The 18422-nt window shown below is 51.5% G+C and overlaps 1 pseudogene; it reads right to left on the bottom strand.

Annotated features, from left to right (window-relative positions):
- LOC138528241 (zinc finger protein 729-like) overlaps window positions 1-18422 on the bottom strand; it is a 452378-nt pseudogene that overhangs the window by 409320 nt on the left and 24636 nt on the right.

The following is an 18422-nucleotide window of genomic DNA, read 5'->3' as shown; positions in this document are numbered from 1 at the left end:
AACAGTGAAATATGTGGATGAAACGGGTGAAGTGGATGGATCAAAGTGAAGAATGTGGTTGGAACGGAGGAAGTATGGGGTTGGAAAATGCGAAGTATGAGGATAGATGTGGATGGAACGGGTGATGTATGTGGAAGGAACGGGTGATGTATGTGGAAGGAACGGGTGATGTATGTGGAAGGAACGGGTGAAGTATGTGGAAGGAACGGGTGAAGTATGTGGAAGGAACGGATAAACTGGTGTAGAATGGATGAAGAGGGTGGAACGGGTGAAATGGTAGCACGGATGAAGTAGGTGGATGAACGGGTGATGTGTCTGGAACCGGTGAAGTGTCTGGAACCGGTGAAGTGGGTGGAACCGGTGAAGTGGGTGGAACCGGTGAAGTGGGTGGAACGAGGGAAGTGGATGGAACGTGTGAAATGGCTGGAACCAGTGAAGTGGATGGAACGTATGACGATGCATGGAGAAAGGTAACGTGGGTAGAACGAATTAAAGGAGCAGTGCATAAAATGGCTTGTAGTACATGGAACGGATAGGACTGCATGAAACGGATAGGACTGCATGAAACGGATAGGACTGCATGAAACGGATTGGACTGCATGAAACGGATTGGACTGCATGAAACGGCGTGACTTACATGGAACGGCTTGGAGTGCATGGAACGTTTGAAAGAATTGGTTCCGAGTGAAACGGTCGTAATACATGAACAGTTCGGAGTACATGGAACGGATGAGTACATGGAACCATTGGAGTGGGCTCGATCTCAAGCTCCTACGGTAAACCACCAGATCACATCTCCACGCTTATTCTCTTCTTAACACCAGCACTCAACTAGGACACAGAGATACTATGGCACCATTCGGTATAGCTGTTCTCATACCATCATTTGCCTCATACTTCCCCATCACCCTAACTAAACACTGCTGGTAACACACCTTCCAGCCTAGGCGTTCTCCTCAGGCCTAACGCAGCCAGAATCGGTCTGGATAACAACCTGCCAGAACGAACACATACTCTTAATCTCGCAACCATTACACCTACCGCTAAGAAGCAGCGGTCACACACATGCCACACCAGCTGCACATATATCCGGTGCTCACACACACCTTATGACTCTCTCTATTCCCACTACTAACTTGAACTTCGGTTCCCGAGGGCGTTCAACCTACCAGCGCCTTGAGACCATACCAATGGTACATAAGGCGCTATATAAATGCAAAGTAACATAACATTACATAGAAGGAGCAGCATCCATGTAAATACCAACACACGCCTCCCACAATGCAGTGGGAACTTAGGAAGTAGTTAACAATGTCAAAGAGTACAGATGCAGTTGCTTTGTTCTGAATTAGTTTAATATGAAATCTTCCAATATTTCTTTTCCATAGTAGTACCTCACATAAGCAATGAAATGTGCTTCTTTTGAAATGTCCGTGGCCTCATCCAACTTTAGGGCAAACTGACCGTGTCAAGCGCGATATCAATTCTGTACTGATATCAGAGGACAGGTCAGTGATGCAGCACAAAATGGTGGTGTCAGACATAGTGATACTTTTGCATTACTCTGCTGCGCTGTCACCAAGCAGTACACGGTTGACAGCGAGAATTGTGACAGAATTTTTTCTCAGCATCTGTACAAGGTTTTTGTGTTTGCCCAGATAATGTGGTAAGAAGCTTCCAAAGCATTTGCTTTTGTATGCCTTGCAACTGTCATACAAAGAAATCCCTGGTCTTTTTTGCTAAATCGGCAGGTTTTGTTTCCAAATGCCGCCTTAATTGTGTTGACTTCAGGCTTGCTAATGTAGCGCCACAAACCACACATTGCAGCTTAACTTCTCCAGCAACTGCTATCCATGTGAATCAAAAGTCCAAATAGGAGACATATTTCTCTGTTTCTGCATCATTTCTTTTGTCCGTTTCCGCCTCTCCTTCTGCTTTTAGTTTGAGGCTCCTACCATCTTTACGCACTAGGAAACGATCTGGTTCTATGTGATATTTCTGCATTTTAAAGCTCAAACACAAAAAAGACCTATTTTTTCAGCCGTTTTTTAATTGGGTTTAATATGTGGAAATATCACATACAGCCCGCCACCACCCGCTCATTCACTTGTTAATTGGGGGGGGGTTAAACCCTGCAAACCACCAATTTTCCCACCCACCACCCCCATCCAGCATCAACACCAGCATCCTACCCACATACACACAGTCCAAAACTCACCTCTGCCTCCTGTGACAACTCGGCTGGGGCTCAGAGAACCTTTCAGCCCCTCGTGTGCGGCAGGGGTTTGACAAGTATGATAGTTTGATTTAGAAAGACCCCCCCACCCAATCGGTACAGTGAAAAAGTGAAAAAGATCTTTTCACTTTGTACCAACGATCCATCTAGAAAAGGAGCCTGAATCTGTGAAAACATTGCAAACACCCACTTTAGTGTACGTCACATTCGTTTTTAAAACCATTTCAAGTTTTCTAAAATTAAAACTGCCTACAAAGATTTAAAATGGCAAACACCACACACAAAGATTTAAAACGAACTATGCAAAAAGCCTGGGGGCATTTTTTTTAACGTCCCCAAAAGATTGAAACAATGGTAAACACCACATGCAAAGACTCAAAAGGAAACATATGAACAGCTTGGGGGAAAACAACTCTGCATAAATGGGTCCGATATACTGGTAGATTAAAAAAAACACCACATTAATACAAGTCTCAGAAGACACCCTGTTCAGATCGTGAAGTTCTAGCTCAAATTTTATTTTGAAGTGTGGTCCTGGAATAGGCCTCAGATTGGCAGCGAAAACCACACCTGGATGCACATTGCACAGGGCCAATAAAAACCTTCAGGAATTTTACTCAACCAATGGTACATAGGGAAAAGAAATAACTACCTTCCTGCGTGACTGGGTCAAGTGCTTCACTGGATTTTTCTTGCTGGAACACAGGTGGTTAGGTTGACACACCAACGCTTGGAGCGATGCTACTGCAACAAATCTGCTGCAGTGATGCTGCTGCAATGAAAACTATCAGTTAGTCAAGGACACACGGGTCTACCTGAGACTTCAAGATTAGATGAGCAGGGTTAAAACCAGCTCTTGGATTTTAGGTATCAGCTAATAAGCAGGATCTAACACTGGGAAACCAGGAGAGTGTACACCGTGCACTGTAAAAGCAGCTGAGACGTGAACTTGACACATGATATGGCATTTATAACGCACCTATCCACAAGTGTTTCAAGGCGCAGCAAGAAAGGGGATACAAAGGGAGGACAGACAATGATCCTACTAGTCCAGGTGTCATTCAAATCACGCAAGTGCATGGGATGGGGGAAGGGGAAAAGTGCGGGAGGAGGGGACAGTGCAGTACATGGCATAGAATGATAACAATAGGTAAGGTAACGGCCAGCAGATGGCAAGTGCAAAGGTAAGTGCAGATATCAGGTGTCAAGTGCTGGTAGTGGGACTGTAGGCATACATAAACAGTCCCCAAGTGCGGGGGTTGCCATGCAGGCAGTGCAGGTGTGTGTGACTGGTGGGGGTGGCACCTGGGCCAGAGAGCAGAGGGTGGCCAGGTAACCACTGTAGATTCAGTTTCAGCCAGGAGGCCAGCAAGGGAGAGGAGGAGAAAAGGCAGAAGCAAAGAGAAAAGTTTTTAGGTGCTTCCGGAACCGGAGATGGTTCTCCCAAAGTTTCAGGGAGGCTGTACCAGAGGGAGGCCGTAGCCGAAGAAAGATCTACCACCAACTCGTTGCTTGGAGAAGCAAATGACCCTAAGGGAGTTGGAGGCGGAAGAGCGAAGAGCTCGAGAGGGAAGATATTTAGGAAGAGAGAGTTGAAGGTATTGAGGCCCCAGGCCCCAGAAGGCCTTGTGGACAATGCAGAGGGTTTTGAACTTGATCATTGCAGCCACTGGGAGCCAGTGCAGGGATTTCAGTCCTGGAGAGATATGATTTCTGGGCTTGAGGCCAAGGACAAATTTCGCAGTCCTGTTTTGGATGAGTTGAGGCAGGCAGATTTAGAAAGAGGCTGTTGCAGTAGTCCAGCATAGAGAGAACCAGAGCTCTGGAGACAGTAAGCTCCTGGGGGAAGGAGAGGAAAGGTAGAATACCTCTGAGGAGGTGCAGCTGGTAGTGTGACTTCTTAGAGACGTCTGAGATGTGAGGAGAGAAGGAGTGTGTGGAGTTGAAGATGAGCCTGAAGTTTTTAGCCTCACGGGTAGGAGCAGGAGGAGGGCCAAGAGAGGCCAGCCAGAGAGCGACAGGAAAGGAGGGAGCGGGTGTACCGATGAGAAGAACCTCAGTCTTACTGGCATTAAGGCAGAGATCATTGGCGGCACACCACTCCTGGACAGCAGATCGAGAGTCAGAGATGAAAGACGGAGAAGAGATGGCCGAAGGTAGCCTGATAATGAGCCGAGTGTCATCCGCATAGCATTGAAAGTTGGGGCAGAGAGCGGCAACGCGGTGGGCAAGAAGTGCCAGGGATAGGTTGAACAACGAAGGAGAGAGGTTAGACCCCTGGGGTACACCACATGTAGAATAAAAGATAGAGAGGAAGGACCCAAGTTGGACCTGGGAGGGTCGGTCAGAGAGGAAAGAAGTCAGCCACGCCAGGGCCTGACCAGTGATACCCAGGTTATCACTGAGACATTTGAGCAGGTTGGCATGGTTGACCATGTCAAAGGCAGAAGAGAGATCAAGCAAGATGAGGGCACAGGGTGTGTTAGAATCAAGGTTGGAGAGCAGGTCTTCACAGATGTTCAGGAGAGCAGTTTCCGTGCTTCTGGCAGCTCTGAAGCCAGACTGATGGTCATGAAGACAACCAACAGATTCAATGTGGAGATTAAGGTGGGAGATGGCCAGTTTTTCTAGAGGTTTCTAGAGGAAGGGAGTGCTGGAGATTGGGTGATAGTTAGCCAGGCTAGAGGGTTTGGCAGAGGGTTTAAGAAGAGGGTGCACAAGGGAGTGCTTCAGGGGGATGGGAAAACTCCAGTGGCGAAGGAGTGGTTGCAGAAGTCGGCCAGGGCAGGAGCCAGGGAGTCGATGTGGTCCTTGATAGTTTTGGAGGAACAGGAACAGAGGTGAACTTGTTGTGATGAGACTTTCATAGATCGGACTTATCTAGAAACCTTGTCTTCGGAGAACAGGGGAAAGGCAGTGAAGGAGGGAGGAGAGGTGGCTGCAGAAGGGCCAGAGGAAGAGCAGGGAGTAGAGGGAGGGAGGAGAGTGAGGACAGGATGTCCTGTGTTTTAGAGATGAAGTGAGAAGCCAGTGGCGTTCAGAGGGCCTGGGAAGAGACAGGAGAGGTAGAGACTGCGGCAAGATTGGCCAGTTCCATGCAGATTTTAAAGCGTTCAGCCAACCAATTTGTTGGATGCCGCAGAGACGCGGGCTTGGATAACAGCTCTCTTCTTGGTGACGACAGAGGCAGCAGGCCAGTTTTTCAGAGGATGTACATGAAGCATGCCATATCCTCTCTGCCACCCTGCACTTGCGTTTAAGGGTGACAAGGTCTGAGTCGAACCACGAGTTGCACTTAGCTTTGGGCTTCAGGCGGATTATCAGGACAGGGGCAAGACTGTCAGATATAGCAGAGTGGAGCAGGGAAAGGGCTGTGTCAGAGTGAGAGTCAGCCAAAGGGGTAGGGGGTGAGAAAGTGTCAGCGAAAGCCTCAACTGACACGCGGTTCATGGGTCGGATGACCGAGAAGGTGGGTGGCAGTGATGGAAGGAATCCAAGTGATTTGACCGAATGTCAAATTATCGAAAATGAAATGACCGAAAACAAAGTGTTCGAATGACCAAAAGTTCGAACACTTTGTTTTCGGTCATTTTCAGACCCGATAATTCCGAAAAACACACATTCTCAAACACACACAACATACCCATAACATCCCCACCCCCGCCCCCCATCCACACCCTCAGCACACCCCCACCCACACCACCAACATAAACAAACCCCACGCTGGTTCCTGCAGCACCAGTTCCCTTTCACTTCCGTGATCGGGAACCGGTGCTGCAGGGTCCTTTATTTTTTATTTATTTTTTTTTTTAACACGGACGGCTGCAGTATAGTGAGCGGGGCAATGCAGGGGACACCCCTGAAGCCCCTGTTTTTATTAAATGCTACCACCAAAGGATCGAACTTTTGGTGATCATTTCAACCTAAACCGATGGAAGTGGCTTGGCCTGAAGGGTAGAGAGGGTGAGATGGGAGGAAAGGAGAAAACGATGACTCCAGGAGAAAGGAGTAGTGAGCAGGACAGAAAGGGGAAGGTCTGAGGAAATCAGAACATTCAGGGTGTGCCCTGCAGAGTGAGTCGGCCCAGAGGGGAGAATAGAGAGTGAGAGCGAGTCGCAGAAGTCATAGAAGAGTCCAGAGGGAGGACAGGGGGCATCCAGGTGGATGTTGAAGTCTCCAAGAAAGAGGAGTTGGGTGGTCGAGACCGGGAATGAAGAGGAGAGGTCCGCCCACTCAGAGGAAGGAGGAGATCTGACCAGGTGGCCGATAGATAGTAGCCCCAGTAAGGGAATGGCTACGGGAGAGAGAGAGACTGCAGACGAAGCATTCAAAGGAGGAGTAGGCCTACGTAGGAATTACAGAGGCAGGAATCCACTCAGGGAAGATCAGGGCTACACCCCCTCTTGAGCGGTTGGGCCTGGGTACAGAGGGGATCTTGTAGCAGTCAGGGAGGAGTGCGTCAACGCTTGTGACAGAGCTGGCTGGGAACCATGTCTCTGTGAGACCAAGGACATCGAGGTCAAGTTCCTCCAGAAGGCAGCCGATGTCAGAGGAATGTTTGACAGCTGAGCGAGAGTTAAGAGTGGCAATATGGATAAGGTTGCCATCCTTGAAAGACTTCTGGGGAGGGGTACAAATCAGAGGTACACCCTGCGGAGATGTAGAAGGAACCTGAGGGGGGGCAGAGAGGGAAGGAGAGGGCAAGGTAGCCGAGGAGGAGGCATCAGGGGGAGGTGAGGAGGCCATGTTGGGGGGACAGGGGGCAGCAGGAGAAGAAAGGAAATTGATGAGGCGTGGAAGCGTCTGTCGAAGAGGTGAAGGTTGGCCTGAGTGCCTTGGAGCAGGACAGCGCCATTCACATAAACATTAATGATGACCTTAGAGAAGTGGAAGGAGGCCAGGAGGGCCTCCTAACGGGTGCCACCATTAATGGGAGAAGAAGAGAAAGGAGAAAGCACATAGACCATATGGAGAGTCCATAGGTCAGGTGAGGGAACGACAAAGAGGATGTCGGTGAATGTTTGCCTGGAGGAGGTCCTGGTATAGGTGTCAGTGATAGGGAGGCCTGGGTGGGAGACCAGGATGTCCTTTTTAAACTTCTTCCTACCAGATTTAGTGAGGAGGGCAGGATATTCAATAGAGAAGAAATTGCATCGTGAAACCTAGGCCTTTCTCCCTCTTTTCAGGATTCTCAAACTTATGTGCGTTTTCTCCGGTCTTTTAAAATGTGCATTGTATCAGTATTTAAAAATTGCACTGTCTCAGTATCTCAAATTGCATTGTGAAACCTAGGCCTTGCTACTTCTATTCAGGATTCTCAACCAGGACAAATCAGACATTAAGCACGATAGCTAAATGCCTCTGTTTCACCCTGGGCTCATTATCTGTCACAGCAGCTACATCTGGAAACGGCAGGGCTCTAGGAGAAAGCCCTGCCCCTTTTCCAAGTATGGCAGGCTAAAACGGTGTCCATGTGAAAGACAGGCATATGGACACCCTTCAGCTTGCCACACTTAGGAAATGAGCAGGGCTTGCGCACAGAGCCCCGCCATTCCTAATGTTGCTCCTGCTCCTCGGGGGTCAGACTGGCCCTTAGAATTGTCTCCAGCACCAATCTCACAGAGGCCACCAGGGGGTGCCGGCAAAATGGCTGCCTGAACCTACGGCTCTGACCTAGGCCCTGGGCAACTTGCAGAGATATAGAGGAGAGAGAGAGGATCATCCCTCACTAATGGTCAACGAGCTGTTGTAGGAACCTGAGGTCCGTCTGAGGGTCTAATCCCGTCATCTGGAGGTGCCCTGTGCCTCGATATTCACCCTGTACCGCAGGCTCACCATTCCCCCTGGCCGGGCTCCACACGACACGGAGAGTGGCTCCCATGGTGCTCGGCGGCCCGAGAAAGGGTGCCTACCGAAATCTGTGCCGTGCCCAAAACGAGGCTTGGGAAGCAAGCTTACGGCTTCCCAAGCACTCTGTGGACGGCGCATGTGCGAAGGGAGAAACACGGCCTTCCGCGTATGCGCAAGTCCAGCTGCAGGGGAAACTCGGAAGCGGCGAGTGCCGCAAAAGACTGCGGTCCTCCCAGCCGAAAGCGGGGATAGAAGCGCCAGGATGGGGGGCGCCGGGGACAGGCGCGCCCCCTGCCCCAGGTAAGTGACGTGGTGACAGAGCCACACTGGGCGCCCGGGCTCCAGTGCAGGGTGCAACACCCGATACGTGGCGACACTTGAAGAGGCCCTGGACAACACCCCTGACGATAGACTGTATTCCACCTGAGTGGCTGCTGAGGCACAGCCTCTGCGCTCGCGTCAAGGGGGTTCCCTGGTCTGGGTCAACGCAGGAGCACGCCCGAGGCCGGGCACAGGGGAGCGCCACATCCAAGGATACGGAGGAGACGGGCCAGTGAAGATCTCCGCATCGAAGGAGGTGATTACTACACCATGACCGCCCCTCCCCCCCCCAGTCCCGCTACAAGCAGGGGGGTGGGGGGGGGGGAAGTCAATCCACACACACACCGATGGCTACATCCGGTGAAGAGGGTCTGGCAGAATGCAGAGACACGCTGCGGGATCGGAGATATACCAGGACTTCCCTGATTGACCCCCCACACACTGGGGACACACCGTGAGGGACACTCCACTGCTGCAGCGAAACACCGGTCGGGGCTGCCTGGCCACACCCCCACCCACCCGGGCCGCTGCGGGAGCACGCTCGGGGCACAGTGGCATGGGACTCCCGCCAACCTCCACGTACACGAGGTAAGGAGTCGTTGGGGACTACGGATCCACCCCTGTGATTTTGGGATCTCCCCACAGTGGTACCCCTGGAAAGCAAGATCACCCCCGGGGTGAGGCTGGAAGCCTAGAGGCGCCCCTCTTGGCCAGTCCCCTTCACATTTACATTTCTGTCCGGATACCAGAGACCCACAAACCAAGGCCACCAAGAACGACGGTCTGGACACGCACCAAGGAGACACTTGGGTGGCAGGGAGAGGTTCAATGGAGCAAACGGGGGTTGTTGGGCCTTCTCTCCAGTGACAGTGTAAGGGACTCCCAGAACCTTGGTATCGGAAGGAGGGAAGACCGCTGGAGAGACCCAAACGGGTCTGGCCTATTTGGAGGAGCACCAGAGGGGCAGTGCGAAGGGGGGGAGATCCGGTGAGACAGAGAAGAGGGGGTGGACCGCGCTGAGGCCCTCTCCGCGTAGAACAGAGCTGCCCACGCATGGCACCCCACTTTCGACTCAAGCAGAAGGGCAAAAAAAGGAAAGGGGTTGCGGCAGGGGACATACAGATAAGCTTTTGGCAGCGGCCCCTAACAAACGGAGTGGGCCTTGAGGATTGGACTACCACGGGAGCTGCACGGCAGCACAGGCCCATTACCCCCACGGTTCATACCCACTGCAGCTGAAACAGTGCTGGATGCGCCAGGGGGACACGGTGCACTGGGGTGGGGCGGCTCACGAGTTGGAAAGCGGCTCTAGTGAAGTTTCAGTTTATGCCGGTGTTAAGAAGGATTTCTGAACTCTGTCCAGGAGGGGGAGAGGTTCAGAAGTCCAACCTAGTTTCTTGGACCAGGGTAACCTCTGGACAAGCCAGACCAATCAGGGTAGCTATGGGCAGGCGGTCAAGACTAAACCTCAGGAGGGGTGAGGGTGACTGAAGGACCTCAATGAGCACACAGAGCAAGGACACTTACAAATTACTCCAGAAAGGTGTTATATCAAAAATATATACACATTACAAGGCCTTTGTAACATAGACCATAGCAAAGAATCACAGTAACACCAAGTAAACCAATATATCACACTCTATACAACATATATACAAGACCAGGGGGGTCTAAAGGGGTGACTGCACGAAATATGTCGACAACCTAGATGGGAAGGAAACAGGCAGTGCAGTTAATCTTTAGGCCCAGTTCAACATCAGTTATTCACTTACCTAAGAGGCAGTCCAAGCCCTAAGAGGGGAGCCTTGTGCTCAATAGTACATGTGATGCAAACGCACGCGGTTGTTCCAATGGGCAAAATAGGGTCTCTTCAGGGGTCTCTAGCAGCTCGGGAAGGTGGATAAGGCGATGAAGAATAAGTTCCCACTATTCAAGAAGGACCTCCACTTGAAGGAAGGCAGAGGCCGTTCAAGAGTTCGGGATGGAGTTGCTATTGCGCAATAGCGGTGGACAGAAGAGGGGCGCCCAGGGGCCACTCGTGTGTAGAAATGGGCTCTTGCGCTAGGGGCCACCGGTTGGGGTATTGATTACTCACCGGCCCCTGAGGCAAGGAGACCCAAACTTCGGCAGGTCAGTCCAATTTACTTACAGGTTCGAGTGTGGCAAAAAGGACATCTCAGCACCTTTTAGTTCCTGAGATCCAGCGATGATTCTCAGCGATGATTCCCAAACGGGACAGTGGCAATGTCTCTGCTCCGGGTGGATGAATCGCCCCAGTTTCACTGCAGCAGGATTCAGGGACAAGAGGGTCACAAATGCAGCAGACTTGCAAAGGATGTTGCCGCAGCAGGGCAACACGGTAACCACGTTTACTCCGGACCGGGCGCACTCGTCTTACTTCAGACCTGGGAATGCCAAGTGTACGAAATTCGGTGTGAAGGTGCCGTGGACACAGAGCTAGCAGTTTACCAAGTTTCGAGGGCCTCCTCGAAACGACGGCGGAGACAGAGCAAAGGTCCTGCTTAAGCTGGTCAGCCCACTGGTTGGCCCAGGGACACTTCTGAGAAAGCTTACTTTCAGGTTTTGGTGAAGGTGCCAAGAATAGTTGGTCCCACTATTCCAATGGGTAGAAGCGTCTTCCCAGACCTTCTAGGACGACCAGATGCAGAGGGGTCCCACGGGACGACAGCGGGCTCAGGGTGCCAAACCTTCCAGCGGGTCACCAGCGGTTCCTCCACTCAGCTTAGTAGTTACAGGATACTTGGATCCTATCCTTTGTTCAGTGAGAATTCAGGAGATCGACCTGGTAGTGGCGTTTCCAGCCTCCTCTTATCCAAAGTTCCCTTCGCGCCAAAACAGAGAGGACCCAATGGGAGATCTGCTCACAAACACACACTCCATAAGTGGACCAATCACAGACCACGGTGGTCTCAGGCATTCAGGACACTCCAGACTTTCTGGCACCCAGGATGTGTATTGGGACCAGACATCCCATCCCACATCCTGGAGGCACACACACAAGGCATGCAGAAGCCCGCAAAAGCATTGGGATTTGCGGGAAAGTGCATGACCAAATAAGGACTGGCCCAAGTCGACTCGACCTGGGGAAGGTGAAGGAGCAAGATGGCCAAAGGATAGGACAAAGAACCTTGTGGCATGGCCATTTTTGAGCCAGGCCACCTATTCGTGCCAAATGCAGTTAACATGGCAGGAAAGGGTTAAGAAATAATGCGAAACGATAGCTGCCACCAGTCCTGTCCATGACACATCTGCACAGTTCAAAAAAAGTCCAGCAAGAGTATCTACGGCCTTTGGAAATGACTATAGACCCAAGTGTGCTGTATGGTAAGATACATTGCACACTTGTTACATGTTGCACAAATGTTGCAACATGACAAAAGGACTAAGGGAAATTAAGTCTCCCAGTACTGACTGGCTTAAGGGCATGTCAGTCTCCCCATAAAAAAAGCCCAGAGTAGTGCAGCTGAAGGCTGTGCTTCTCTGGCAAAGTCGGTCAATGTTGTCCAAACAGAAGCAAAAGGTGTGATGATGCCCAACAAGGCTGAAACACGTGTATGGGGTTGCTGGTGGTACTCTTGATCAGAGAGGAATTGCCATAGCATTTCGGTGCTGGACTGCCTATGTGGGCGGGACAAAGACTGATATGCAAATGGATATTTCCCATCTGTGAAAGGTACAGTGAGCAAAATGCAGCTGGCTGCGAACTCTCAATGTGGTTAACAACCACTGAACAGGTTATCATGCCTTGTTCTTCCGAGAGAAGGGCGCCTGCTACCTTTGTTGAATTCAAAAGGTTTGGGGGTTGACACATGGAGGGAATATTGCATGCAACTATCAAATCTTTCCTAACAGCCGGGAAACATGGAGATGGAACGCCCCCCACCCCCTTCCCGTGCTCGCACCAGACATGAACACCATGCAGAGTAATATCCAGATGATTCTTGAGGACATAAGGGGGATGGGAGCAGACATGGGGGCTAAGTTGGCCGATCCCACAGCCAAAGTCGCCACGCTGGAGGACCGAATTGGACGGGGTGGAGAATAATCAGGCATCCACCGACGAGACCCAGATGGAGGCAAGGTTTGTGGAAATACATTGCCGTGAGGAGGAGCTTCGTCTCAAGGTGGATGTCATGGAAAACTGCAAGAGGAGGAACAGCCTACATTTCTTTGGCCTGGCGAAGGTGGAGGACGAGACCCAGGTGGGCCTGGAAGACAAGGTGCAGGATATTATTAGGATCGTCCTGGGTACGGACTTTGGTGAAACGGTTGCGATTTACAGGGTTCACCGGGATGGTGGGGCGGGGTGGAGGAAAGAGGCCCGCGCTCGGTCCTGGCAAGGCTGCACTACTTCAGGGACAAGGCCAGGATACTGGAGAGGGCAAGGAACTTAAGAGACATACAATATGGAAACTCCAGGGTGGCCATTTTCCAGGACCTGTGGTCTTCACACCGATGAGGAAACAATGTGGGAACCTCACCAGATGGTTGCAGGAGAAGGGGGTCGCTATCGTTGGGGACACCCGTTCCACCTGGCCTTTGAATGGCAAGGGGAAAGGCACCACCTTGTGACCGAGGAAGACATCCAAAGGGTCACGGCAGACCTAGTTGGTCCCCATGCGGGCACGTTAGAGGAGCGAGCTGGGGGAGACAGGGACCCCCGCTCTGGGTGGTGGGAAACACAGGGTGAAAGGGACCAGGAAATTCCCGAAAACCATGCATCCACCATCCGGCCGCAGGGGGCACCCATGAGTGTAAAGAGATTGCCTCGAAGTTGACCTTCGTCCTGGTGTTCCCTCTGTGGTCCTCACAGGGATCTGCAGGACTGGATGGGACGCGCATCACCCTGAATGTGTAGCCACGGTTGGCTTGGTTCTTCCTTCTAGGCGTGATCTAAGGTTGTTGCGTTGGTTAAGGCGAGTTTGGTGTGGTTGTGCATCTTGAGGTCCGAGAGGTGGGCCGTGCGATTGGGTGACTGAAGGACAGCAAGGAGGGTGGGGAGGCCTCCTGGAGTGCCCAGAATGGGGGGGGGGGGTACTGTAAAATCTGAACGGCATACACAGGAGCCTCACGAAGCATTGATGGGATGGGTCTTCTCCTAGATCATAGACCCGGTGCTGGGGAACGAGCCTCTGATGGTTCACTGGCCGAGCCGTGTTGTTGGGGGAGGGAGGTGGACGTCTCAATGTTGGGGTTTAGGGGGAGGGGATGGCGAGGAGGGGGAGGGGTCTGGGGAAGGGCCAGTTGGAGTGATGAAGGGGGGGAATGGGACAGATATATTAAGCTATGGACCTGTAAGTTGTCGAAGAGCTTAGAACAAGGGGGAAACGTTGAAAGCTATGAGAGCAGGGGTAACAACGATCATGGCCGAGGGCCGGGTTGGCACGCTCAACGTTAAAGGCCTGAATTCAGAGAACAAGCGGTCTCTCACGAGCAATATGTTCTGTAAACAGAAATTGATAATCCTCTTCTTGCAAGAAACAGACTACAAGCGGAGGGCCGAATCGACAATAAAAGGGAAGGAGATCGGTAGGAACTTCTGGGCCTCGAATAAATACTCAAAAAAGGAGGGGGTGGGCATTCTTTTGGGGAAATCAATACACCTCACTGAGGTGGAGATAAGAGGGGTTTCGGCGGTAGGTTTCTGGGGCTCTCTCAGGGCACACGGATCACACTAGCCACCCTCTATGCACCTAACATAGGCCAGATAAAATTCTTGCGCAGGGTGTTCAGGGTCATGGATGAGGGGTGGAGGGGGCCATGATACTGGGTGGGGACTTTAACCTCATCACCGACCCCCAATTGGATTCGTGGTCAGCAAAGGGGAGGGAGCCCACGAGAGAGAACCTTGCCATGAAAGATCTCCTACAGGAATACTTCTGGATTGATGCGTGGTGCAAGACTTTGCACGGCCCGGGTGGGTACACGTTCTCCCCCGCCCAAATCAAACATACACAAGAATGAACCTGCAGAGGAGGGAGGAGGGGAGGTAGGCGTCCCGAGTGTGGAGGCCATCACCTGGTCAGACCATGAACTCCTTGTAATGACACCCTCCTGAGGAACCCAGTGTTTAAAGAATTCCTGAGAAACGAAATAGAGGCCTACTTTGAGATGAACGACACGGGGAAGTAGAAATGGCAATGGGGTGGGAGGCAGCGAAGGCTACCTTCTGGGGCCGCCTCATTGCGGAGGGTTCAAGAAGGAAGCGGGAGAGAGTGCTTATAGAGACCAGACTTTGCAAGGAGTTGAATGCCATGAGGGCGCGGCTCACCCATAAAGATGAGAATCGCGAGGCTCTTCTCGGAGAAATGAGGCAGGCCCTCCATACAGTTCTGATTGGGGGAGTGGTCAAAGAAATGTGTTACACAAGACAGAGGTACTACGAAAAAGGGGACAGGGTTGGGACCTTGCTGGCGCATAGGACGAGAGGGAGTAAGGTGGAAAGGCGGGTTGGGGGTGTCTGTGATAGGGCAGGTAAGATGTGTAAGGAGACAAAATATAGCCGAGTGTTTCACGGGGTTCTATAGGGAGTTATACGCCAGACAAGAGGGTGGGTCTTTAGTGGATATCCAAAAATATCTCGAGGATCATCCCCTTCCTAAACTTAGGGAATCAGAACGGGAGGCCCTGGAGGGTCAGAAGAAGAGGTAGAGGGAGCTATTAAAAGGTTGAAGGCGGGAAAGTCACCGGGCAGGGATGGTTACACGGCTGACTTTTTAAACAATATAAATCGGCTTTGGTACGGCCACTGACGAAGCTGTTTAACCAGATTAGGGGTCGAGAGACAATACCACTGACGTTCCTCCAGGCCCAGATTGCAGTGATACACAAACCAGGGAAGGACCCGGCCGAATGCGGTTAATATATGCCCATCTCACTCCTGAATGCGGACGCAAAGATCTTCACCAGAATCCTGTCGACACGTCTGGAAAGGTATCTCCCCGACTGGTTCACCCAGACCAGGCGGGTTTTGCGTTGAACAGGCAGGGAGCGGACAGCATGCGTAAAACCATCCATGTATTGAGCTCAAGGGCAGTTTGAATGGAGGGGGCTCTTCTTCTGTTGCTTGATGAGGAGAAGGCCTTCGACAGGGTGAGTTGGGCTTTCATGGGGGAGGTGTTGGTCTCTTTGGGGATGGCCCGAGATGGTTGGGTTGGATGTCGGCCCTTTACTCTGACCCCTCAGCAAGGGTGGTAGTGAATAGCAACGAATCGGGAGCGTTCCCACTGGGCAGGGGAACAAGACAGGAGTGCCCACTCTCTTTCCGCTTATATATGCACTAGTAATGGAGCCATTGATTGATATTTTATTTCTATCGCGCTCGTACACAAGTGTTTCAAAGCGCGACAGGGCAAGGGAGGGGATCAGGGGAGAACAAAACCGCAATCTTACTAGGCCCAGTGACATTGAGAACGTGCAAGTGCATGGGAGAGGGGGAGAGGTGGAAAGTGCAAAGCAGAGGAGAAACAGATAAATAACAATAAATAAATAATAAAGGCAACAAACAGTGGTAATGCAGCCAGCAATCTGCAAGTGCTAGGTTTAAGGCAGCAGACAGGGTAGATCTGATAAGTGCAGGAAGAAAAAGGGGGGGCTGTATGAGTACAGATACAGCTCCAGTGCAAGGGGTGGCCCGGAGGCAGTGCGGGAGGGTGGCAGGATGAGCAGGTACCTGGGCCCAAAGGGTGGCCAGGTGCACGATGCCAAGAGAGAACAGATCAGCAGGGGAGACGGGGAGCGAAGGCAGAGGAAGGTCTTGAGGTGCTTCCGGAACCGGAGATGGTTCTCCTCAAGTTATAGAGTGGCAAGGAGGCTGTTCCAGTGGGAGGCCCCAGCCGAAGACAGATCTACCCCCAGCTCGTTTCTTAGAAAAGTCATGGAGGATATCGGTTCAAGGGAATGAAGAGATCAACGGGATACGCATCGGAGGCGCGAACTGTAAGATCAGCCTGTTTGCCGATGATGTATTTCGCCAACCCAACCCAGTCGGTGCCACGAGTGTTGGACAGTCTGGAACGTTATGGCAACCTCTCGGGCTAGAAGGTCAATCTGGGGAGGTCAGTCACGTTTTTGGCAGGAAACCTTTCAGATGAGGAAAAACAATATGTAGAGGGCCTTCCGTTTAAAACGCAGACGGGTGGGTTTTGGTACCTTGGAATACAAGTGACACAGAATCTGGGAGACCTTTTGGCTAGCAATTTCCTTCCGTTGTGGTCGGCTATCAAGCGAGATATTGAGCGATGGGCGAGGTCGGTCTTTCATGGATGGCACGTCTCAACTCGGTAAAGATGGTGATTCTCCCCAAGTTTCTGTATTTGTTCCAGATGCTTCCAACACAAATACCCAGACCATTCCTTCTGGAGGTTAGATGGGCCCTACTGCGTTACCTTTGGGCGGGAAAGAGCCATAGAATCTCTTATGATGTATTAACAAGGACAAAAGAGGAGGGTGGAGTGGGATTCCCGGATCTGTTGACATCTGGAGACATACCATAGGGCATCCCAATTAAGAGTCCTGGTGGACCACTTTGCGACAGACACAAGAAAGCAGTGGGTCGCAATGGACAACGCGGTCCTCTCCCCAGTTACGCTTGATGAATGGTTGTGGGTACCCAAGACTTGTATCCCGGGTAGGGTGTTGCGCCATCCGGTGATGGAAAGAGGGGGGTTATTATAGATGGCTCACAACATGGCCCTCGCCCCTAAGCTGCATCTGGGCTCCTCCGCTCATGGATAGGATTGACGACCCACTTGCTTTACAAAGCTGGTATGAGGCAGGCCTCTGTAGGGCAGGGCAGCTGTGGGTTGGGGGGGTGGGGAGTCTTTATGTCCCTACAGGAATTGGAAGAGGCCCTGAGCCTGGCCAACCTCTTGCCCTTTCATTACCTCCAGCTAAAAGGGCGCTCTTACCGAAGATAGGTGGGGTGGACCTAACAGATTTGGAGAGGTTTTTGATCTCATACAAGGGACACAAAGGAGTGATATCCAGACTCTACAGACTCCTCCTCTTGGCGACCCTGCGAGACCCTTCCCCTGCCCAGGTACAATGGGGAAAGGACCTAGGCGAGCCCATTAGCGACAGGAGATGGACCTCCATGTGTAGGCAGACTAACCGCTCAACGGCCTCGCTCCAATATCGCCACCAAGCTTTGAAATTGCTCCATCGATGGCACCATCCCCCACAGAGGATAGCTCAGAGGAGGGAGGGATACGACCCTCACTGCTGGAAGTGCACATGTGGTGGAAGTGTCAGGTGGTGCAGGCGTACTGGAGTGAGGTCATATCTTGGATAAGGGGGTGGACGGCATAGAGATCCTTGTCTCCATGGCTACTGTTAATTGATGTTGAAGGAGACCAGACTGTGTCACATGATCACGTTAGAGGTTATGTTGGGTGCTGCTGGGCTCATCGCGAAAGCCTGGGGAGAAAGTTGATTGTCAAACTGCGTGCGATCTACAATATGGAATTTTTGACCCACCTAGTAGATGAATATAGGACCAGCATCGAGGGCTTGTGGTTCCCCTTTTTTGATAAATATGGGCGATCTGCGTAAAGACTCCAGGACACCCATACGGGGGGGGGGACCAGGTCCTCGCTGGGCCTCAGGGAGGATATTTTGGAGGGGGAAAGTATCGCTGGTGATGACTGAGGATAAATTGAAGGGGCCGTGCCCAGCGTTTGAGCAAATGTGTTAGTGCTACCCTGAGTTAAGAGTGAATTGACTCACAACGTGTCCGACCCTTGTTGCAACTAGTGATGTTTGGTCCATGGCCAAGAAGGGGAAAAGGAAGGGGGGGGGGGGGTCGGAAATGTTATAATTGACATTGAGTGTAACATTATGACAGTTGTGTTATTTGACAATGTTATAACTTGAATGTTAATAAAAAATTAATTTGCAAAAAGAAAAAACAGTGTCCCACAGTTGCAAATGGCAATTCATTCCATTTGTGACAATGTTGTTAAAGTACCCAAGGGGGAGATTTTTCAAATAAAAT

This window comes from Ambystoma mexicanum, chromosome 7q (genome assembly GCF_040938575.1).
Source record: "Ambystoma mexicanum isolate Mex_15411 chromosome 7q, UKY_AmexF1_1, whole genome shotgun sequence".
Lineage (NCBI taxonomy): Eukaryota > Metazoa > Chordata > Amphibia > Caudata > Ambystomatidae > Ambystoma > Ambystoma mexicanum.
This window is presented reverse-complemented; position numbering and strand designations above follow the sequence as displayed.